The 25,083-nt window shown below is 38.0% G+C and overlaps 3 pseudogenes; 1 reads left to right on the top strand and 2 right to left on the bottom strand.

Annotated features, from left to right (window-relative positions):
- Positions 1 to 202: 202 nt before the first annotated feature.
- On the bottom strand, positions 203 to 1,141 carry LOC131403975 (olfactory receptor 5AP2-like; annotated as a pseudogene).
- Positions 1,142 to 7,385: 6,244 nt separating this feature from the next.
- On the bottom strand, positions 7,386 to 8,753 carry LOC131403974 (olfactory receptor 5AP2-like; annotated as a pseudogene).
- Positions 8,754 to 20,616: 11,863 nt separating this feature from the next.
- LOC131403980 (olfactory receptor 5AR1-like) lies at positions 20,617 to 22,283 on the top strand (annotated as a pseudogene).
- Positions 22,284 to 25,083: the final 2,800 nt, after the last annotated feature.

Below are 25,083 nucleotides of genomic sequence, written 5' to 3'. Positions count from 1 at the left end.
ATAGAAGTTCTGTGGAATAAGTAGGATTTACAGAGTGATCATATTCCCCAGGATGCTTAGGACATTTGGTCCAACTCCACTATCAAAAAAATAAATGAAAAAAGAAAGCTCATGACAGACTGAAATGGGTCCAGGGTCAGTGGAGGTGGGTTTGGTCACTTCTAAGTTCCCTCAAAGTCCTTAATCTCATGCTTTGATGATTCTAAGTACAAAAGTAATAAGAGGTTATATTAAAAATTTTACCTAAGGAAGCTTTGACCTCCTTGTTTCTCAGACTATAGATGAGAGGATTTAACACGGGGATGACCACTGTGTAAAACACAGATACCACTTTGTCTTGGTCCATTGAGGAGCTGGAGCTGGGGCGCAGATACATGAACAGGATTGTGCCAAAGAAGATGGTGACCGTCATCAAGTGGGAAGCGCAGGTGGAAAAGGCTTTGTGCCTCCCCTCAGCAGAATGGACCCTCAAGATGGCAATGAGGATGTAGAGATAAGAAATGAGAAGAGTCAGGAGGCAGCTCAGTTCATTAAAACTGGCAAAAGCAAACATGACAATCTCATTGACACATGTGTCAGAACAAGAGTGTTTCAGGAGGGGTAGAATGTCGCAGAAAAAGTGGTTGATGACATTTGAGTGGCAGAAAGACAGTTGGAAGGTGAAGCCAGTATGAATGGCAGCATTCATGAAGCCTGCAAGGTATGTGGCCAACACCAGGAGGACATTAAGATGGGGGGACATAGTGACTGTGTAAAGGAGAGGCTTGCAAATGGCCATGTAACGGTCATAGGCTATCACTGCCAACAGGAAGCCCTCAATGCCAGCAAAGGAACCAAAAAAGAAGAATTGCACGGCACATTCATTAAATGAAATGACTGGGTTCTCCACCCAGAAATTCACCAGCATAGTAGGGGTAACAACAGAAGAATAACAGAAGTCAACAAGGGACAGGTTACTGAGCAAAACCTACATTGGGGTGTGGAGACGTGAGTCAATCTTGATTAATAGGATCATGCCAAGATTTCCAAGCACAGTGATCGTATAGACAACTAAGAACACCATAAAGAGAAGGCACTGTAGCTCTGGATGATCCCTGAATCCCAGGAGAATAAATTCAGTCACTGTTGTGTGATTTCTCATACTTTTCTCTCAGAATGGATAGTTCATCTCCTAGGATAAGAAAGAAACCAAGGAAATAAATTGTACAAAAAGAATACCAGAAAAATCAAATAGTTCATTCTCTGCTATAGGTAAGATTACCTCTTAAGATGTCCTGAGAACATGTATAATAAACATCTTTACTTTCTTATTATAGTAAAAAAATGACAAGATTCTGTAAGTAAACTCAGTAAACTATTTTATTTAAAAATGAATGTGTGTGTGTGTGTGTGTGTGTGTGTGAGGTCTTTGATGATCAACCCCTATTTGTCCATATCCTACCGTAACTCCCAACTTTTCTCCTCTCCTCCCTTGATCCTACTGCCTTCACCAATTATCATCCAATATCCTTGCATTTGCCATGGTAATTAAAAATCTGATACAGTTGAATATATTTTCTGTATCCAATTCTGTTTTTCCTGTTTTCTCTTAAGCCATCTTTAATCAGGTTTTCACCCCATAACTCCATGGAAACTGCTCTCACCAAAGATATCAGGGTCTTTATATTTTGGCAAATCCAGTGGTCAATTCTCTGTGCTTATCTTTTTGATCTATCAATAACATTTGACAGAGTTGATTGCTTACTATTCCTTGAAAGACTTTCTTCTCTTATCTTCCAAGACACTAGACTCTGAGTTTTCCTCCTACCATATGGGTTGCTCCCTCTCAGACTCCTTTGCTTATTCCTCCTCTCTCTCTGACATTTAAGGTTGGAGTAGATAAGAGTTCAGTCCTTGATCTTCTTCTCTTTTCTACCTACACTCTACCTTGGTGATCTTATTCAGTCACATGGCTTTAAATACCATCTATATACCTATAACTCTTGAATTAAGATCTCCAGCCCTGACCTCTCTTCCAAACCCCAGACTTACAATTAAACTGGTTACTCATATCTCCACAGGAATGTTAAATAGCAACTCAACATAACCCAAAACTAAATTCCTCGTGCCCTCTTTTGATTTACTGCAAACAAGTATTCCCTGTCTCAAGTCAGTGTCAAATCTATGCTTCCATTTGCTTAGATTAAATTAAATGAACAGATAAGTAAATATTGGAGAAATTAATATATTCTCTTTTTCATACACTCCGTAACCAGTTGATTAAATAATTATGTTGGCTTTTACCTTTAAAACATCTATATCAATAATCCAACTACCTCCTACAACCTTCATTCCTACCACCAAGGCCCAAGAGTCAACAACATCTCTCACCTAGATGACTGCAAAAGTCTTTCAACTGATCTTTCAATCTCAAAAATCAGCTAAAATCCTACCCTGCAAAATAACCACTTTTAAAAATTTGCAGCCATTTTATAGAGCTCTACTTTATGCGTATATATATACAAATACTTGCATTATATATGTAATAAACATATAAATTGACATAAATGAAATTATACTCTATATGATACATATGATCTTATATATGTGTGTACATATTTATGTATGTATATATATTTATGGATATGTATGTATGTACAGAAATGTATGTGTGTATATATGTGTATATATATATATACACAAACATAAGCACACACAAGATGAAGGCTGAAAATTGTGCATATAAGAGCATAAAATTATTTTATCTAATGACCTTTAGAGGGCCTTAAATATGCCAAGTGTTTTGGCACTCTTTCTAAAATTACTTAAATTTGCCTGTTTTGCACACACACACATGCATATGTATATATACCTATAGATATACATATATACATACATTTCTGTATGTATGTATATGAGTATGTTGAACATTCTATAAAATTCTTGTCTGTTATTAGTGATCCTAAATCCCTGTCTTCTAAAAAAAATCCATGTTCATTTAGTTGGTAACACGAAATTCAGTGTTTCAGACATATTCCAATTGAGATGTTTAGTCTAAAGTACTTGAATGTTTTTTGAGTTCCTCTGGGAAACTTTCTATATCTGAACACTTTGAGATAAATTAAATCATCTTACCTTTTGTCCTTAAAAAATACACTGGAAGTAGAGGTGTTTATTAGTTTAATTTTGTTTTATTTATTGGTTTTGGAGAAATACAAGTTTTCTGTCTTACAATGTGCAATTTATAGCTTTGATGAAAATGGACGTGTCATAAAGGATTCAGCTATGACAGAATTAAGGCATGGTTAATTAATTCCACAAAGAGTAGAAAACACTGCTTCTGAATCTGAGGCAGAGAGTCAGCCTTATTAAGGCTGTGATCATTCTCTTGAGAAAAAGTCTAAAGCTTGAAATGAGCTAATCCAAAATTAAAACATGCATTTATTTTTCACTGATAATTGCACTACATTCTCTCCAGTGAACCACTTATACCCTGGAGAGTAAATTAGGCATTTAGAGAAGTGCAGAAACTATTTCAAGGTCCTGAGACTCCATTGAGCATAACCTTGAATTAAATGGTACAGGATTGGTCAGATCCTGCCTCCAAATTTCAGAATTCCACTTAAAATATAATCCCTACTCGTTTCTACTAGAATACAGCTCTCATTGCATTCACTAGTTAATTCATTCAACAAATATTTAGTGAATTTGTTTTAGGGAGCAGACAGTATCCTTGGTACTGGCAGAGTAGACAACAAAATGAGTCTTGTCCATTCCTTCATGCAGCTTACAGTCTGGAGTTGGGGAGAAACAGTTCTTACAAAGTGATAAGATAAAGTCAAGTCTAAAACCTATTTATGAACTGTTTGATCTGCCACTTTCTCCAAATACCTTCCTGAATACAGTTTTTTCCCTCCTTTCATTTGCTCACTCTGGTCCACAATACTTGTCTCCTTACTATTCCTTTAACAAACTAAGAAGAATCCTGCCTCAAGGATGTTGTATGTACTGTAAGTATAGCTGGAATGCTCTTCCATAGACACTCATATGATATTATCCCTACTCAGACTTTGCCCAAATGTTATTTCCACAGAGAGCTCTTCTCTGATGTCACCACTCCCTATTTTATTGCCTGATTTATTTTTCTTCAAAGCACCACTCATATCCATGTTAAACACGCACACACACACACATCTATGCATATATGTATGCACATTTGGTATAAACAATAAATTCTTCCTCACTCAAATATAAGTTACATGAGATCATTGTCAGTGTTCTTACCTGTTATATCTCCAGTACATGTTACAGAAATCCAGACATTTGTGACAACATGGATGGACATTGAGGGTGTTATGCAAAGTGAAATAAGTCAGAGGGAGACGGTCAAATACCGTATGATCTCCGCCATTAAGTAGTAGATAATAACAAACAAACACATAGAGACAGATCTTGGATTGGTGGTTACCAGAGGGGAAGGGAGGAGGGAGGAGGGCGAAAGGGATAATTCGGCACATGTGTGTGGTGATGGGTTGTAATTAGTATTTGGGTGGTGAACATTAATAGTATTTTTAACAGCTTTATTGAAGTATGCATATGCCCAAATTCGTCAAATTATATACATTAAATAAGTGCAGATTTTGTATATCAATGAACAGTTTTTGAATGAATTATGAGTAAATAAAGATATAAAGGGTGTCCATTTTCTTGGAAGTATTACACAAATTAAGGAAGTATAACACAAAATACCATTTAAAACTTAACATGGAAAAGGGCATTTTTAAGCCCAATGACATATAGATATGATGCTAAGATACAGACCCTGCTACGAGTACAAAAGTTGTCATTATTTTATAGGTGTATGAGTACAATAACTAAGTAAAGAAAGCTAAATTCTTAATCCGTTTATGTGTCCAAAAATCCCTAGACATCAGGTTGTCAATTGAATATACTAATCTGGAATTCAGGTGAGAGGTCAGGGCTGGAGCTAAGCATTTTGGAATCATTGCACTATTCTTAGATCACCTAAGAGGGGGGTGCAGATGGAGAAGCAGTGCACCAATGAACCAATGTAAAGGATTAATTCTATGGCTCCAAGATTTGGAAACCAGGATGAGGATGAAGAGCCAGCAAAGTTATCTGTGAAGATGTGGCAGTGGAGCGAGAAGGAAAATCGGAAGATTGACGCGAGATAGAAACCTACAAAGGGGTTTTATTTTGGGTAGCTGAAGGAATTAACCATGGTAATCCTCCTGAAATAGCAAGCAAAAGTAACGTAGAAGAGCTACCTTTGCGTGCAGTAGTGTTCAAGTCTCATGTGTCCTTGGTTCAAGGAGGGGTGGTACAGAAATACAATCAGAACAGTTATGGGGCATGAGGAAGTAGAGACAATGACTAGAGACAGTTCTTCTGAAAAAATTAATTGTAAAGGGAGCAGAGAAATAAGTTGGTGACTGGATGGCACTTTCAGCCAAGGAAATTGTTAAGAAGAGTGATACCAGATGCTGTTTGTAAACAGATGAGACTATTCCACTAGAGTTTGAGAAACTGATGCTTAGGGAGAGTAGAGATATAATTTCTGAAGTAAAGTTCACGGAAAGCCCCAAAGTTGTGAAAGAACTGGTCTTAGGTAGAAGCAGGGATATATTATCCATTATGACAGGTGGGATGAAAAGTATATATATAAAGATTTAGAGGTGATAAGATGGGGATGGTGTTATCTAATTGTTTATATTTTGGAGGATGAAGTATGAGAAAAGATCAGTGACAGAGTGAAGTACTGGGGGATGTTCTCTAATTGCACTAAGCAGCCTAAGTGGAGGACAGAGAAAATAAACAATTAAGTTTAACTGAATTGGGATTTAATTAGATGAGTAGAATGGAGAGAAAGTAGAACCACGGAATTGAGAGTGATTGAGAATGAGTCATCATATGATGGGCCATGGAATCTCAGTTGGGCAATGAGTGAAATGTTGATGTGCGAGTAGTGATGAATAATGATAAAGGGCCATTTTTCTTAGATTGGTGAAACAAGAAGCAGGTAAGGCATGGATACTACAGTAGATGAGTCAAAATGAAAGAGAACATAAAGGAGGATGCCAGCCATGATACAGTCTTGAATGTCTTTGAGACAAACTGTGGTTAACAGATAAAAGTGGAAGTTATAAGGAGATGGGAGGACAGTTCAGAGTGGACAGGATGAGTTAACCCCTCCTTTGTGGTCTCTAACAAATTTTTCAAGGGTGAGGAGGTCTCACTTGCAGCATGAAGGGCACTGGTGCTCTCCCTCATGGTCTGCAGTGGATAGTGGAATGGAAAGAAATAAGGAGTAAACATTTACCTGATTCCAAAACATTAGGCTTCCTTCAACATCCCGTCTCATCAAAAAAGGTTGTTTCCCCTCTGCTCCAACATTGACAGCCCCCCAATCCACTACAATGAGCAATAAATAGATAATTTAATTTGATAAATGTTTATTGAAAACTACCTGAAAGATTATGAGAGGTAGAGATTAAAATGTTAAAGTACATGATTACTACCCTCAAAATATTCCAATTAATTCAAAAAGTCAGTAAACTATTGCTCTGTTAATTGCTGTGGTACCCATATTATTATAACACCTGATAAGACTCTTTCTTGTATCTTATTTGGTACCCTTGACATCCATGTGAGTGAAATAGTGTTATTATTTATAATGGATGCTGTGGTATACTACCCATATTTGCCTTTCAGGGTTGAAGTATTTACTCGGCTTCCAAGTGAATTGGCAACTGACACTTCACAGCTGAGTTCTGTTCTCGGAATGTCCCTGCTGAAAGATATTGCCATGCCCAAGATTACACCCCTTCCCGGTGGGTAATCCATATCCCAAACTGCTCATTGTGGAGGCACAAATACCTGGCCCTTTTTTCACACGTTAGGATATCTCCGAAGGCTCACCTCAGGTCCAGAGCTCCAAGTGGAATCAGTTGAGTACTGTGTTGCAATTTCATCACAATTCAACATTTTCTACCCAATTCCCTCACTCCCTTACAGGTATGGTTCCGGAAACACTCTCCAATAAACCTCCTGCATAAATATCAGTCTCAGAGTCTGTTTGCCCAGATCCCAATCAAAGACACCAACATATTATAATAAAACTAAGATTAAGAAAAGCTAAATACTAAAATTAAAACTTAAACCCAGATCAGCCAATTTCAACTATTTTGTTGCTTTATCAGATACTACCCTCCCCCACTGTGTTGATTCATCATATAGGCCTATTGACACACATTTAAGACACCAAGAGATTAAGAAGCAGACCTCATTTTAAACAATCTACTTTAACACAGAAAAAAAGCTTAAGCAATCAGACAATAAAATTAATATGAAAATATATTTTCTTCTACATAACAGGATGATGTGTAACACGCCTTTACAGTATGTGTTTCTGTAAGATCTTCTTTAGGGCCCCTTTCACATCCTTATTTTTCAAACTGTAGATGAGAGGATTTAGCAAAGGGATCACTACCGTATAAAAGACAGAGACAATCTTGTCCTGCTCCATTGAGTAGCTAGACGTAGGGCGCAAGTACATGAAGAGAATTGTCCCAAAGAATATAGTGATAGCCATGAGGTGAGAGGCACAAGTGGAGAAGGCTTTGTGCCTGCCCTCTAATGAAGGCATCCTCAAGATGGCAATGAGGATACACAGATAGGAAATGAGGACAATCATAACACAGCTGATCACTATAAAACTAGAGAAAGACATGATCACGATGCCATTGATGTGGGTGTCAGAGCAAGAGAGTTTGAGCAGAGGTGGGGTGTCACAGTAAAATTGGTTGATCCTATCAGAGCCACAAAATGATAATCTGCAAGTCATTCCTGTGTGTATGGCTGCATTTCTAAAGCCTGCTAGGAATTAAGTAGTGACTAGCAAGGAGCAAATTCTCCCAGACATGAGCACTGGGCATAGCAGAGGATTGCAAATGGCTGCATTGCGGTCATATGCCATCGTGGCCAACAGGAAGCACTCAGTCCCCAGGAAGGAGCCAAAGAAGTAGAAGTGGGCAGCACATCCACTGAAAGAAATGGCCTTATTCTCAGCCACAAGGTTCACCAGCATCTTAGGAGTGACGGACGAAGAGCAAGAGGCATCAACAAAGGAGAGGCTCCTGAGAAAGAAGAACATGGGAGTGTGGAGATAGGGATCAATCTTAATTAACACAATCATCCCCAAATTACCCACCATGGTTGCCACATAGATTAACAGAAACAATCCAAAGAGGACAACTTGGAGATCTGAATTGTCTGAGAGTCCTAAGAGGAAAAATTCTCTCCCTTCTGTTTGATTCCTGCCTTGGACTTCTTTCATATATCCGATCATTTGAGCTGCAATAAGAGAGAAGACAGAACATGGCGTTTGGTCACATGAATACATGACAGAGCTATAAACATCTTTTTACTGACATACATGCATACAAATTCTAACAGAAGAGTGCAACGTGAAAAACATAGTAAAACGTGTACTGGACTTGTCAAATCAAAAGACTGTGCCTGAGATCTAGGTGTGCTATCTACTAACTAATGACCTTGAAATAAGTGCTTCATACCCATTAACTAAGACCAAGCTCGCGTTAGCCGTTTGTCGAATAATTACAGGATCTTATTTCTATGATGTATTTCTCTTCTTTATTGGTGATAAATAAATTAATTGATTTATTAACATGCCTTCTAGACACAACTTCTGGAGCAAGAAGGTGAAGTGAATTCAGACCACTGACTATTCCTCCGCAGTACTAATGGAATGTATAAAAACTATTGAAAGTTAGCAAAATTAATCAACAGTGTCCAACAAGAAGAAAATAATTGAATTTCCTGGGGGAGAGGAGAACTTGAAAAACTGACGACCAAGGAGAGAGACAGAGGATGGTCCCATGCAGCTAGCATGGCTCCAACCTTGCCCTAATTCCCAGCATCTGCATCTACAGGAAAAAAAAAGTGTCAGTTAAGTATCAAGAATTTTGAATAACTCCCTCCAATATTTAGAGAATCAGATTGTAAGAATAAGTAGACATTCCAGATGAAAGTAATAGAACAAGCCACGGCAGTGGAAACCCCTACTTAACACTCTGATTCACAGGATCACAACAGAACCAGAAAACACCAGCAGCAGCACATGGAATATTCCAGCCACCATACTGAATTGGAGGAATAATTTACCACCAGGTCATCTAAGTGGGAATAAGAGTCACCCCTTGCAATGTGTAATGAAGCTGAATACAGGGCCAAAAAAAAAAAAAAAAGAAAAGAAAAGGAAAAAGAAAATTCAAAATAGATGCCCAGCCTACGTCTTCCAAAGAAAAGTTTAAGCAACAGCTCCAGTGGAATTCTCCCCTTTCACTCCAATCCCCTATCCCTTCCTTGACTTCAGATTATCGAGCAATAGATAAAACTGTACTAGGCTACCTGTCAAATCATAGCTCAGACAAAGTGTTAAATCCTTTATCACTCACTGGAGAAATTTATTTGATACTGTATAAAATTAAAACATAGGACCAAAGTAACACAATGGCTGTGCTAACATTGGAGAGAATAGATCTACTGAGCACAACTGGGGAGAAGAGCGGGCAGGAACTGGTTCCGTTCTCACAGACACTGCCGTACACAGAAGTGCCTATCCATGCTCTGCTCCATCTAGTTTCCGTTGGAATAGGGGCTCAACATCCCAACCAAGAATAAAACCTGGGTTTTTTATACAGTATTATAATGCTTCAAAGTGTTATTGCACCTATTATCTTATCTGAGCCTCACCACAAATCAGTGAAGGAGATAAGCAGATATTATCCCAAGAGTATTAATAAGATCATCTTTTGTTAGACGAAGTCAGTGAAGTATAGGGCTTTCTCAGATAATTGGTGGTGAATCCTGAGCAGGAACATAGGTCTCTTGATGCAAAATTATTTGTTGTTCCTCAACACTACATCAACTCTCTCCCTGTTTCACTGGACAAATATACAGCCTAGGTCCTCTTCCTTGGAATAATCTTGCTGTTTGAGCCTCAAAAGAACAGCATCTCCAGAAAGGAAGTAAAAATAAGGAATGGATCTTTTTCTCCCATCCTCAACCACAAAGTTTCCCTAAGAGTATTATTTTATCAGAAATAGTGAAAAAAATAAAATGCCACAGACATTTTTTTGTGTGTGTGCTAGACACACAAAGAAAGGTAATGATGAGTAAAAGTAACAAGTACTAAAATATGTTGAGCATTTCCTATGCTCTACAAGCACTGTGCTAAGTATTTTTTCCTGCAGTGTTTTATTTAAATCCTATGAGATAGACAACATTTTAATCCTCTTTTTGCACATAAAAGGTACAAAAGATTTGTGACTCTTTCTCAGAATCACAGAGTTAGCCTAATGGAGTCTAATTTATACCCAGCCAATGCAACTCTTAGTCTCTTAACACTTGAGGTAATTTAGAATGACTTTCTCAGTAACAGATGTGAGCACTAATACACAGAGCAGTTGATACTGTAATTCTCAGAGCTTCATTAATGTGCTAGAATACATTTAGTTACATTAAAAAATCTCCTTAAGAGAAAATATAATTACAATTACTAAAAATTTCTTTTGTAGAATTCATGTTCATTAATTTGCACTATTAGCAAAATACCATTTGTTTTACATCTGGTGCTGTGAATTGCATGTTTTCTCCTCCCCTCTACTTTGTCAAATATATTTCTCTGCTTCTCTGCAGGAATACCCTTACCCCTGGTGAGATTTTGCAGTCAATCCTCTAGTCCAGAGACTCTTGATCTGGGTTTTTAATTTCTAGGAGTTTGTGAAAATAATAGTGAGATTTCCTGAAAAATCTGGTGTTTAAAAAGGCCTGAAAATCACATTATTTATTGCTGCCTTTATTTCTCCTAATGATTTACAAATCTTATAATAATAAAAAACAACAGAGTATTTATTTATCATACTTTCTAGCCATTCAGTGTTCTCAGAACTTTGGGCCTATGGGTGATTGGAGAAATTAACAAGATTGCGAATTATTTTTTAGGTCAGTAAGTTACATGGGCAAAACCCTTTATAGCTTTTTCTTACCTTTCTTAACTGCTTGACTTCTATTTGATCCCTTTGCTTGTTCCTGTCCAGTGCCTAAAATCAGCAAAAAAGAAACAAAGTAAATAAAGCCTTCTTAGAGGAGGCACTCACTCTAATTCTCCCAGGTTAAGCAGGAGGCACAGTTGGAATGGACTTTAGACACCATCCGTTAACAGAGATGGGAAAACTGAAACCCTTTACACCTTCCCTGTGGTAGGAGAGTTACTCTGCATTCAGCAGAGTAACTTTCTTTTACTTTTCCTTAAAGATAAGTATCCCAATTTGTTAAATCAGAGTAAAATAACATTTCAAAATAAACAATATATCCCTGCAGTGCAGTTGTGATGGTTTTTGCAGTTATTTCCAATTGTAGAGTCTCTAGACCAGACTCTGCAGTAAGCATCCTGACTTATTTTAAACAGGATATATTTCTTGTTCCTTAGTCTCCGGGGACAGCATCCCTCTTGTCACCTCATTTTAATCTACTTGTTTTTTCCCTCTGAAACTAAGGAAATCACATGTCCCTTTCATATTTCTCTTCTTTACCCTCGGGACACCTGGGCCCAGTGATGAACGAATTTTCAGTTCCATATTCCTAATCCCCGCTAAGCACCATTCTTCTGTCTCCTCTGATATTTGGTGGCCTGGTCCCCTTGGGACTATTGAAAAATCCACAAAATAGCAGGTTAGCTATTAGAGAGATAGCAGCTCTGCCTCTGGTCCTGCCTGCTCTAAGGACTTTGTGTCCATATAGGAAGTTATGCTCCCTGGATCATGGGGAAGGGCTGATGGGAGGAGGTGCAGGGAGAACAGGGCTGTCTTGGTTTTCGATCCCGGCTGTGTGTCTCACTGATTGGGGACTTTAGACATTGCACTAAATCTCTTTGCGCCTCGGCTTTTTTGTTTTTAAGTGAGAATACTAATGCCTACCTCATAGGGTGAGCCTATGGACAAAATAAATGAATGACTGTGGATTGCTGCATTGAATGAAAATAGATACATGATTAATAAATAAGAGTTTCCCCACTTTGACACTATTCCCTACTGTCCAGAGTAAGAAATAGTTATCAGCCTATGCAGCCTACATTGAGACTTACTGGGTTCCCCATTTGCCCAAATAGATCTTCAATGTAGAAAACACAGATTCTGAAACAAACTAATGGATATCTGATGATCATTTGCATTATCTATGCCATTTTGAGAAGACTTTCTAATTCATTTTTCTCTCAGTATCATTTAATCAATGCAATTTGCGCTAAGTGCTGGGGGACAGAGACTTAAAAGATGTCTTGCTTTATCTCTAGCAATTCAGACAATATTTTTCTTATTTTGGTTAAGTCTTAAATATCCTACTTTTAATTGGTACCTTGGAGGGAAAATACAGAAAGCTCCTATCAACACAGAGTCTGAAACGTAATTGGCAAACAATGAAGATTTATTTAATAAGTAAACAATTCTTCCTCAATTAAGTGTGAATTAGTTACTATATAGGAACAAACTGTTATAAATTAAATGAGATTAAATTGTGTGGAATTGGAATAGGGATGGAGGTTGGAAGAAAGGTCATGTGGCACTAAGAGGCCAGTGGTAAGGGACCCAGGACGTAAGGACCCTAGGTGATAACAGAGTGGTGGAATGAGACCACTGGGCAACAAAGGAGTAACTAACCATGGGCAGTATAGGTGGTAGGTCCTAGTCAACCCCAGCTATAAAGGAGGGACTCTCAAAGAGCTTTGGAATGAGAAGAGAACTCATTTTAATCCCAGCTTGAGTGTCATTCAAAGAGATACCAGATGATGCTATATCTCTCTGCCACCAGGATGGGGATCATCAGAACTTAGGATGCAATTTGATCTCCATGCAGTATTCTGAGAATTCAGAGTGAATACAGGGCTGTTTAACAGTTATTTTTTATCTTATCAAATATACCAATTTTAAATTTAATTGCAGCTGAATTTTGAATATAAATAGAACTCAAAATTGAGAAATAATAAAATTGAAAATTGATAAATTTGACAACATAAAGGAAAAAAATAAAGGAAGAAAAGGAAAGAAGAAAGAAAAAAAGAGAAAGAGAAGAAAAGGAAACCTATTGCATGATAAATTTCTTAGGAAAATCAAAAGACAAATGATAAATTGGAGAAAATTTACACCTTATATACTAGACCAACAGATGATGTCTCCAATATAGAAAAAATATAAAAGTTAATAAGAAAAAGATCTGTGAAGAAATTCAAATTATGTAAGAAACATGCCCTGGAAAAATGGACACAAAATATGAATAAACATTTCACAAAAATAGAAATGCAAATGGCCCTTAAATATTTGAAAATATATTCAACCTTTATATCAGTCAGAATCCAGCTAGCAGACAGAAAACCACACAGTAATTCTATCAGATAAAATTTAATATAAAGACTTACTACCTGGCAACAGGGGATTCACTATCAAGTGATCAGGAAAAGTCCAAAGTATACAGGAAGAACAGATACAGGGAGCAGCTACCACCTCTGGGGCTGAGGCAGAGCACCAAGGGAGAACAAACTTGGAAGAGGACCCCATCTCCAAGGCTCCTTTAGAGGTGGTTGTACTGGGTGTGGCTGTAGCTTGCTATATGGCAGAGACATTCCCTGGCCAGGACTGCCAAACAAGAAACCACTCAGTAGGGTTCCACTGAAACTCACTGGGTAGCCACCCCCTGGGGTGCCAGCAAGACTTACTAGAAAGTCACCTCTGGTGTGCTGATGAAACTTGATGGGAAGCTACTTGTGGGAGTGCTGGTCAACCTTTATGAAGGGTGAGCACCACTGGGTATCCCACATGCTACTGGCTACTACATGCCATCGAGTAACAGGGAAAGAAGACATCAGTATTAGAAAGAGAGCCTTTTCCTTCCGCAGTGTCCCTCCAGTGTTCTCCACTGATTAGCTTAATATTGTCCAGCTGCAAAAGGGGAAGTGTTTATAGTGTCCAGGTCCAATATCACTAAAGCAAGGCAAATGTGGATGGATTTGGAGCTGAGAGACAAAAAATTTACAACTGGTATATTATTCTCAATGAGAAAAAATGCAAATTATGACTACCTTCAGAGAATATTTTCCAAATTTTAGATGGTCCTATATGTGTGTGTGTGTGTATATATATATATATATATAGAGAGAGAGAGAGAGAGAGAGAGAGAGAGAGAGAATAGGTAGGTAAATTTAGATGAGAAATACAAATAGTTGACAACCAATTTTATTGAAAAGACTGTGGGGAAATAAGCACTCTTGTACATAGCTGGAAGGAAACTGGAATATTTAGCAAGTTGCATATTAAATTTCCCTTTGACCCAACAATCCAACTTCTAGGAACCCACTCAGGTGATGTACTGGTCAAAGAAGGAAAAAGCATATGCGTTAGGCTATTTATTATTGTATTTTTTTCTTCTAATAGCAAAAGATCAGAACCAACTCAAATGTCTAACAGGAAACTTTATAAATAAACAATGGTACATCCACACAATGGATTATTATGCAGCTAGACAAATGAGAGACAAATATTTGTTTCAAACCAAAGTTTGACTTGAAAACAAATATTATAGGCCGGCCCGTGGCTTAGCGGTTAAGTGTGTGTGCTCCACTACTGGTGGCCTGGGTTCGGATCCTGGGCGTGCACCGACGCACTGCTTCTCTAGCCATGCTGAGGCCGCGTCCCACATATAGCAACTAGAAGGATGTGCAACTATGACATACAACTATCTACTGGGGCTTTGGGGGAAAAAAAGGAGGAGTATTGGCAATAGATGTTAGCTCAGAGCTGGTCTTCCTCAGCAAAAAGAGGAGGATTACCATGGATGTTAGCTCAGGGCTGATCTTCCTCACAAAAAAAAAAAAAAATGAAAAAGAAAACAAGTATTATAGGTAAAAGAACATGTCAGTGTTATTAGGAATTAACTTTTCATCATAAAATGAGATTTAAGAATAAAATTAAAGTAGCTGGATTGAAAAAAAACAAGATCCAACTACATGCTGTCTATAGGAGCCCACTTTATGTTTCCGGACATACAGAGGCAGAAAGTGAAGGAACGGAGAAAGGTATCACAAAGATTCTTTTTATTAACTTCAATGATTTTATTTTTGAATCTCTTTTTTTTTAGAAGGAAAATTTCTCTCAAATAATATAGCATTTCCAAATTAAGTGGCTTTTTAAAAAAAATTGTATAGGTAGGGAGATTTTACAACTGCCCATTTTTGTTTTTCTTTATACAACAGGAAGCTGAAACAAAGTTGCATGCCATCTCTTGAAATTAAATAAAGGTAAAGCACACATATTTTTTACTAACTTAATCTCGTTTTTAATGTTTGAATTTTATCTTTCCTTCACCCTATTTTTCTTACAAATATGTACATGAGATAAGAAAATAAAATTTTTTGGTAAGCTACCCTAGATATCTTCCTGGAATAAGAATCTTTGCCTTATGAATGGCAGTCTTCTCACGATTCTTATCAAAGGAGAAAAAGCATGAACACCACACTCAGACAGATGAGTGTTTCCATTCTCAATCTACCACTTTTTTTTTTTTTGTGTGGGGAAGATCAGCCCTGAGCTAACATCCATGTTAATCCTCCTCTTTTTGCTGAGGAAGACCAGCTCTGAGCTAACATGTATTGCCAATCCTCCTTTTTTTTTCCCCAAAGCCCCAGTAGATAGTTGCACCTCATAGTTGCACATCCTTCTAGTTGCTGTGTGTGGGACACAGCCTCAGCATGGCGGGAGAAGCGGTGCGTCGGTGCGGGCCGGGGATCTGAACATGGACCGCCAGTAGTGGAGCGCGCGCACCCAACTGCTAAGCCACTGGACCGATCCCTACCATTTCTAAGTTGTGTGGTCCTGGAAAAATTAAATAACTTGCACTCACTTCATCTCTAAATCAGTGAGTCATTCACTTCATCTGAAACCAGAGGCAATAATATTATCAGCAGAAGATTCAATTGATCGCACATGTGAAAGTCCCTGCAGTGTCTCTAGCAAATAAATCTTCTCAAAAATTGTTGGTTTCCTTTCCCTGTTCACCAAACTATGGTCTCAAAAAAGCTTAAATCTCATTAATTTGTTTTGTGATGTTAAATTTCAGACACATGTCCCTTACACTGTATTAAGATAGTTTAAATAGGTATATGCAACATGGAAGTTAAATAAATATAATCATATAAATGTATATAGATGTAACATGGAAAGAATCAGCCTCTTTGAAAGGAGTTGCAGGCATCAGAAAATAGATCTTTCTAAATTACTGTCAAAATCACACCATAGAGGCAGCTTTGAGACAGCCCTGGTGGTCTAGTGGTTAAGATTCAGTGCTCTCACCACCACAGCCTGGGTTCGTTTCCAGATCTGGGAACCAGACCACCCATCTGTTGGTTGTCATGCTGTGGTGGCTGCATGTTGCTATGACGCTGAAAGCTACGCCACTGGTATTTCAAAAATCAGCAGGGTCACCCATGGTGGACAGGTTTCAGCGGAGCTTCCAGACTAGACAGACTAGGAAGAAGGACCTGGCCACTCACTTCCAAAAAAATTGGGAAAATCCTATGAATAGCAGCAGAGCATTGTCTGATATAGTGGTGCAAAAAGACCAGGCAGGGTTCTGTGCTCTGAGGTGCACATGGTCCCTAGGAGTCAGGATCGACTCCAGGCACTAACAACAACAACAAGGCAGCTTTGGGCTGGTAAAAATATCCCTGTAGCACTTATGGTTGATTCAATCATCACCACCAGAGTGACTGGAAATCCCCCTGTGCTTCCTTCTTTTATCATTAAGGCTTAAGGAGGAGAAAGTGAAATTCCTCAGGGGATGACAGTTCATCAAATCTTTGGGTCTCCTATGAGTGCAGAAAGCATTTCATCATATTTCTTCTGAGGATTACTTGTGACTCTGAGACTGAAATACCTCCTGCACAAGGGAGCAAAGGTGGGATGAGCAAGCAGCTCAGAGACCACTATCAGAGTGGTTCATCATCATTGGATTCTTCTCAGAATAACGTTCAGTAGAGTTCATTGAGAGAACAGGAGACAGTCAACCCCACCAACAGGTAGAAAACTGTTCAAGTCACAGGTCAATATTTGGCAAAGAAAGAGAAAGAGATGTGACCTACTGGGAGTGGAGCATCACACTGCCCAGTGCTCCTTTGAGCATGCATTTGCTTGACACCAGATCCATGCCATTTTAAAGTTTCAAAAGGAGAAATGGACTATGGGTTTGGATTTTAGGTATCTCATAAGAAGTCTGAATTCAGAAAATACTAGAATTGGAATGTTCCAAAGAGTTTTTATTCTCCAAACCATTCATTTCACAGGTAAGGAAACTGCAACTAATACAGCAATTCATCAGTTAATTAGTGCAAAAAACAAAACTACAGCCAGGATTCCAGACTCTTACTCCAGTATTCCTTTCCTATAAACGTGCAAAAGCTGGTAATACTTAGAAATCTAAAATATATTTGGCCTGTATCTGCTTCTGTAAGGCAATACTTTTGCTGATCTTTTAGAAATATCCAAGTTTAGTAACTGTGGAATATGCTTATCTACTCACTATTGTACCATTTCTTCAAGAGTCAGATCTGCTGACTTTTAGCTACACGAGACTAAAAAGAAAAATATAAAAGTTTTCTTTTCTTTTGTCTTAATCAGCCTTGATTTTGAATTTTATAGCTACATCTCTACTTGTTTTATTGTTTAATAGAAGCGCTGTAGAATTAAAACCACGTTTTTCCTAAAGGTTAAGGCAGTCCGTGATTCATCACCCCACGGAATAAGCATTGAACATCTTTTTTTCTGGGAGTTATGAGTGTGCACGCATCTACCGAATTAAATCATCTATACTCACATACAATGGCCAAATGCATTGAGCACTTAGGACATCACAGTCACTGAATGACTGCACTATGTGTGTGTGTGTATGTATATTCTAACCAATTTTTTGTTGAAAGTTATTAAGGTAGGCATCAATCTCATTCAACAAATAAAAAACTGATTCCAAGAAGATAAGTAGTGTGCTAGAAATCAATAGTAGTAGGTGGCAAAGCCTGGATTTGTCTGTACACTATAAGAGAGAACAGGCAGGGTGCTTTATAATTGGTGAAATAATTCTCATATCCTTCCTCATTTAGCTGGAACCTTGATTCTGTCAGGGAGGAGAGAATGATTTTCTAATCACATATTCTAACTGAGCACAATGAATTGATCAGCACATACTCAGCTGTGGATTCGTCCTGACGCCCTGTGCCGTGTTCTTACCAGGCGTCTCATTTTCCTCTAAGTATCACCTCTGCATTTGCAAACTTGGTGTCTGGGTCTATTTCCTCATCTATAAAATTATGAGATTGGACTAAACGACTCCCTCCCATGTCAACAACAGGATTATTTACTCTCTCACTAAAGTGGAAGAACAGAGGAGGAATGCAAGGACTGTGGTAGATCTTTTGTTTTTTCTTTGTTCCTGGTGAATTATTTTCAAACTTCTATGTGAAGAAGTGGGGGAAAAAAACACAGCACTATATATGAAATTGCCAGTCCCAGATTCAATTGCTGATTCTGCAACTAACAAAATAACTAACAAACTGTGTGACTTTGCAAAACCCCTCACCCAAAGCTTCTGTTTCCTCATTAATATAACCTATAAAGTGATATATTCATTCATGTGTAGTGAGAATGAGCTGAAGTGGGGGAGGTGAAAATAGTTTGCTATTTTTTAACAGCTTTATTGAGGTATAACTGACATACAATAAATTGAATAAATTTAAAGTATAACATTTGATATGATTTGATATATGTATGAAACCATGCTCCCAATCAACCCATTACCGCCAAAAGTTTTCTCATGCTCCTTGGTACTCTTTCTCTCCTGCTCCTCCTCACACACACCTCTACCCAGGCGATCATTGATCTACTTTCACTATTGATTAGCTTACATTTTCTAGATTTTTATAAATGGAATCAAATAAGATATACTCTTTTATCTGGCTGTTTTCTCTCAGCCTAATTATTTTGAGATTCATTCATTGTGTTGCATGTGTCAATAGTTTATTCCTTTTAATTGCAGAGTGGTATTCCATTTTATGGACACACTATAATTTGTTTATCTTGTCACCTAAGAATGGGCCTTTGGATTGTTCCCAGGTGTTTTAGAACAGTTGGATCATAGGATAGATATGTGTAGGCTTAATTTTATACTGCCGAAGTGTTTTCCAAAGCAGTTGTACTATTTGAAAGTTCCAGTTCCTGCGTTTCCTTGACAACACTTAGTATGGTCTGTCTTTTTAAATTTTAATCATTCTAACAGATGTGTAGTGACATCCCATTTTATTTTAATTTGTATGTCCTTACTACAACTGATCCGAGTATTTTTCAAGCATTTGTTGCTATTCATATATTTTCTTTGCTGAAGTGTGTGTTCAAATCTTTGGCCCATTCTTCTTGGATTGTTTTCTTATTGAGTTTTAAAGTTCTTTATATATGATAGATACCAGTTCTTTACAAAAAATATATTTTTAAAATAATTTCTCCAAGGTTTGTCTTTTCATTCTGTTTCCTAATTGACCTAATGTATGAAATGATGAACACATTCACTACATATTAAGAATGAATTGAATAAGAGTAGATATAAGTACTTTATAAACTATAAATTCTTGGGCAGATAGATAGTGTTGATTACTCATTATTAGAGCCCCTTCTTTGCTGCAGTTGATTATATTCGGTGCAGAAATTGAGAGATGGGGGCACTATTGTCAACCGCCCCAGGATTTAAGACAACTTATTGTGAATGTTCACACCCCCATGAAAGACACATTCTACTACTCTGCTTTCTATCTTTCTTAAACAGGAAACCAGTTAAAGTCGATACAGCCTGAGTTCTCACTTCAGGTTTAGGTAGAGGATGCTACTTATTTCTAAATTACTTTGTGTTTTGTTTTGGTTTAGTTTTGCCTACTTCCTTCTTAGAATTCTTCAATGGACCAGATATTTATCCAACCAAAGAGAAAAAAGTTGAACAAGTGCATGCTCCTGTGTGACCACAGAGTTGGATAATGCTCTCTCTATTCCCCTTGAGTGAGGGATGCTTGAATCTTAACTCTGAACTGAGCTGTACAGCAACCTGTTTGTTAGACAGTAGAATTATCTAAAGACACAGCTGTGGCTTCACCCTGATCATGTCCCATGCCAAACCTCTGGGTGTTTCTAAAGATCAGGGAAACCAAAAGACTAATTCTTTGTCCATGTATGACAGGCAAGGCAGGAAGAAGAAAGGCAGACACAAAAATAAAGAGATTTAACCTCCACCAAATCATATACACAGAAGACAATAAAGTGAAACGGACTCTAGAATTAGACAGACCCAGCTCTGCTACTTACTGGGTGTCGACTGTGTTGAAGTTACTTAATATTTAGTCTTGTTCTTTTCAGATATGAAATTCAGATAATGGTGGTAGCTACCTCATAGAGTGTTGTGGGGATGCAATGATGAAATGTGTGTAAAGCACTCAGTGTTCTGGCATAGATTTAACTCAGTCACTCTTAGCTTTTTAAAAATTACTATTATCCATTGCCTTTTTAAATATTTCTCACCCTATGTCCCAAGTATTTCACTTTCTGTATATATGTGGGTATGGTATATTATACTTTGAGATCCCTGAGTCTTTCATCTTTCTTTTTGCACCGACCTGCACTGAGAGTTGATGTTTATTCATTATCTGCATTTATATTTGCTTTGTTTTAGAAACAAGGAAGGGACACTCAAAACTGCTCTTCTTTACTAATTGATAAGACAGATAATTACACGGATCAGGTCAAACATTTGGTACCACATGATAAATGACCTCAGAGCATCAAGGTCTTTGGAGAAGCAGAATATACCATCCCTAAGACGCTAACACTTTCTCCTATTTTTACTGGGCACCTGGAGAGCACACACGATCATCACCTTCACCAAAGTCATTTGAATTATCCTAAGGGTCATAAAATCTAATTATTGGGAAGATTTTTAAGAATCACCCCAAATAATGCACTGAGTCCAGGCACACAAAAAATTGAAGAGATCGATAAAGAAAACCACTCAATGGTGACTGAGTTTATCTTTATTGGCATCACTCAGGACCCTCAGATGCAGATCATCTTCTTCGTGGTCTTCCTCTTGGTCTACCTGATCAACGTAGTGGGGAATGTTGGTATGATTATCCTGATCATGACAGACACTCAGCTTAACACACCCATGTATTTTTTCTTCCGCAACCTCTCCTTTGTGGACTTGGGCTACTCCTCGGCCATTGTCCCCAGGATGCTGGCTGACTTCCTAACAAAACACAAAGTTATTTCATTCGCCAGTTGTGCCACCCAGTTTGCTTTCTTAGTGGGTTTTGTGGATGCTTAGTGCTATGTCCCGGCTGCCATGGCCTATGACCATTTTGTGGCCATCTGTTGACCCCTCCACTACAGCACTCTCATGTCCAAGTGAGTCTGCTTGGCTCTCATGCTGGGCTCTTACCTGGCTGGTCTGGTGAGTTTAGTTGCCCACACTTCCCTCACCTTCAGTTGGAGTTACTGTGGTTCCAATATCATCAACCACTTCTTCTGCGAAATCCCACCACTCTTGGCCCTCTCTTGCTCAGACACCTACATCAGCAAGATCTTGCTATTTTGTCTATGTGGCTTCATTGAATTCAGCACCATCCTCATCATCTTCATCTCCTATGCCTTCATCCTCATTGCAATCATCAGAATGAGCTCAGCTGACGGCTGCCTTAAGGCTTTCTCCACCTGTGGGTCTCACCTCACTGGCGTCACACTTTTCTATGGCACAGTCGTGTTTACGTATCTGCAGCCAACATCCAGCTACTCCCTGGACCAAGACAAGTGGGCCTCTGTGTTCTACATGATTATCATCCCCATGTTGAATCTCCTTGATTGGTTTACAGAACAAGGATGTAAAAGCTGCTTTCAAAAAACTAATTGGAAGAAAACCTCAATAATAACAAAAAATGAAAATATGTTATCACCACAGGTAAATGGTAGTAGTAGAAGGATGGTGGAAGGAGATAGGAAATGCAAATAACTTTCCAATGAACACCACCCAAATCATCATCTATTTGCTGAGTGAATCTTAATTCCTAAAGAGTTTTTGGTAACTCTTAACCCTATGCTCTGAAGGAAATAAAAATTAATGTTTTGAAAGACATGCTGAGCAAGTATACATTATAAGCTATAATTGAAAGAGCAGTTGCTTTAGAATCAGGAAGATCTTTGAATCTCATTATCACATCTCTAATCAGTGACCTTGTTGCTAGAGGACTACTAAACAAAGCACTTTAAATCTCATTAAGTTCTTACAACAATTATTAGAGATAGCCATTATCCTCATTTTAAACGTGATAAAAATAAAGTTCAGACAGTTAAACAAATTTGTCAAAGTTAAGTGATAGAATCAAAAAACTGATCCAAGGTTTACACTTTCCATTTTGATTAATGACAAACATTCAGGCTTTGGACTATTTAGAAAGAAGCCCTCATCTAGGCTCTGCTATTTTCTAGCTATGTGATCTTGGGCAACTTGATCTCTGTAAGCCTCAGTTTCTTCATCTACTAAATGGGAGTAACAATGTTTATCTCTTAGTATTTTTCAAAGGATACGCTGTAATCTCTGTAAAGAATCTGTCAAATAAAAATACTTAAGAAACATTATTTGCTTTTATTTTTCATTCATTTCTATTTTAACTGTCCATAATTATGCTACCAATATGATGCAATAAAGAGAGGAAATTAATTTTTTTCCGTGTAGTTTGTGGTAGAGCATGCATATCAACTTATAATGGCAACAGAAAAATGCATAAAGTTGGATCACCTTGGTCTTAGTCTCACTCTCACCAATAATTATATCAGATAAATGCCTTAATGTCTCTGTACTTCAGTCTTTTCATCAGTAAAACAAGGACTATTATTTTTTTTTATTTTGTTTGGTGAGGAAGATTGGCCCTGACCTAACATCTGTGCCTCTATTTTGTAAGTGGGTCACCACCGTAGCATGGCTTGATGAGTAGTAGAGGTCCACTTCCAGGATCTGAACCTGCAAACCCAGGTTGCCAAAGCAGAGTGTGCCGAACTTAACCACTATGCCACTGGGCCAGCCCAAGGACTATTATTTATACCTTATCTATCCTATTAGTTTAAGTGATAAACCCCTTATGTTTGAAAAGACCTGAATTGTCTTTCATACATTAAAAACTTTGTCCAGTAATAAAATCATAACAAAGGTAAATATGTCAATCACGTTCTCTATAGTAGACTGCAAAAATCACATGAGTTGGTGTTTTCTTTAATCAACAAAGAGTTGGTATTCACTGTACTACAGGCTTAGAAAGGCAAAAATTGATGCGGAAGTGGCTAAGAAGGGATATATCAGAGTGAGATAAAGCTGAAATTCAGTTATGATTCCTCCTTGGATAAGCATAACCTATATAACCTCAGGTGAGATTTTTTTGAACAATGCATGCTTAAGACTTGGTGGACAATATGATTTTAAAGGAAGATAGAAATATAGATAGATAGATGATAGATAGATAGATAGATATTGATATAGATGCATTTCTTGACCTCATGCAATTTATATCCATAAGGAGATAAGATAAATGCAAATACCTTGATTCACAGGAAAAAAAAAATGAGTAAATGCCAAAAGAGAATTGCAGTCAAAGTGCTGTGGAAGCTCGCAATAGAAAAATAGCACTTTGTCCTGGGAGATCAAGATAATCTTTATGAAGGAGGGGACAACTGAGTTGTTTTTGAAGCATGGCTCAGAAATTAAAGAGGCAAATGAGACAGGGAATTCCAGAAGGAGAAAATATAGTGAACAAAGGCAAAAAGGCTGGAACCATGGCCCGTGTCCATGGGCCATTTTGACTGGGTGTCCAGTGGAAGGGTTTGATAGTAAAGCTGGAATGTAGCTCGAGATCTGGCACCAATTTAGGGGCACATGATTTTATTGCTTGGGGAGCAGGAAGTTTATCACTGGTGGATTCTAGAGAAGATTCCTCTTTGCTCCCTGAAATCCTGTCACTTATCCATTAGCAGAGCAACCTTTGGAGAAACCACTGTGCCATCACAGCCTGTAGGCTGGTAAATCTGAGTAGATTCTGGATACTTCAAGCAGGTTTTAGATGGTGTGTTTTTCTTAATTGGGCTTGGATAAAACTCGTACATTCAACCTTACTTCTGGTCTTCTCCCAGGGGAAAATTTAAACTTAAGTCCCTGCCTTAAATCTCTCCCTTAGAGAAGATAGCTGGAATTAGGGTCTAAGATTTCTTATCTATCCCATAGCTACCCTTCTTCCATAACTCAGGAGCTATAAAATTGCCAAATCCTTTTCTTAGCATTCTAGTCCCTCCTCTTCTTTAAATCACCTTGCTGATGTTATTCCTCCCTGCTTTCACTGTGCAACAGATTCTTTTGTAAAACTATTTCTTGAATGACCTTCACATTTTTCTACCTCCGTATCCTTCCCAATTCTCTCCTCTCTCCACTCCCTCCTTCCTTGGTAGTCCTAACTCCGTCTCTCAGAATGTCCAAATTCTTCTCTTCCTTCAAAGACCAGCTTAAATACCACTCCTTGAAAAGCCCTCTCTGAGCTACTGGACTGGTTAAAAAACTCTCCTCTGAACAGCAACATCCTTTAATTTACAGCTTTCTTATGGTTGTGTGTGGATATTACAGTGATGCACATACAAGTGCAAATTCCTAAAAGGCAGACACGGCTTAAGATGTCTCTGGGTTTCTCCCATTGCAATAGCGAGATCACCATGGATGCCTAAAGAATGCTTATGAAAAGAAAAGAGTCAGACAAAATGTTTGGTGGCTAGAATGTTTCAAACAGCTACATGCACTACAAAAATGTGCAGCCACATGAGGGACTCTGGAAGCAGCTGTGTTGGTGTCTGTGTGCTTAACGCTGTTAGAATAAGTGTTAACGAAACTAACAAGTCCCTT

Source organism: Diceros bicornis, unplaced genomic scaffold (genome assembly GCF_020826845.1).
Source record: "Diceros bicornis minor isolate mBicDic1 unplaced genomic scaffold, mDicBic1.mat.cur scaffold_97_ctg1, whole genome shotgun sequence".
Taxonomy (NCBI): domain Eukaryota; kingdom Metazoa; phylum Chordata; class Mammalia; order Perissodactyla; family Rhinocerotidae; genus Diceros; species Diceros bicornis.
Note: the sequence above shows the minus strand (reverse complement) of the source record. Positions and strands in the feature narration are given on the sequence as shown.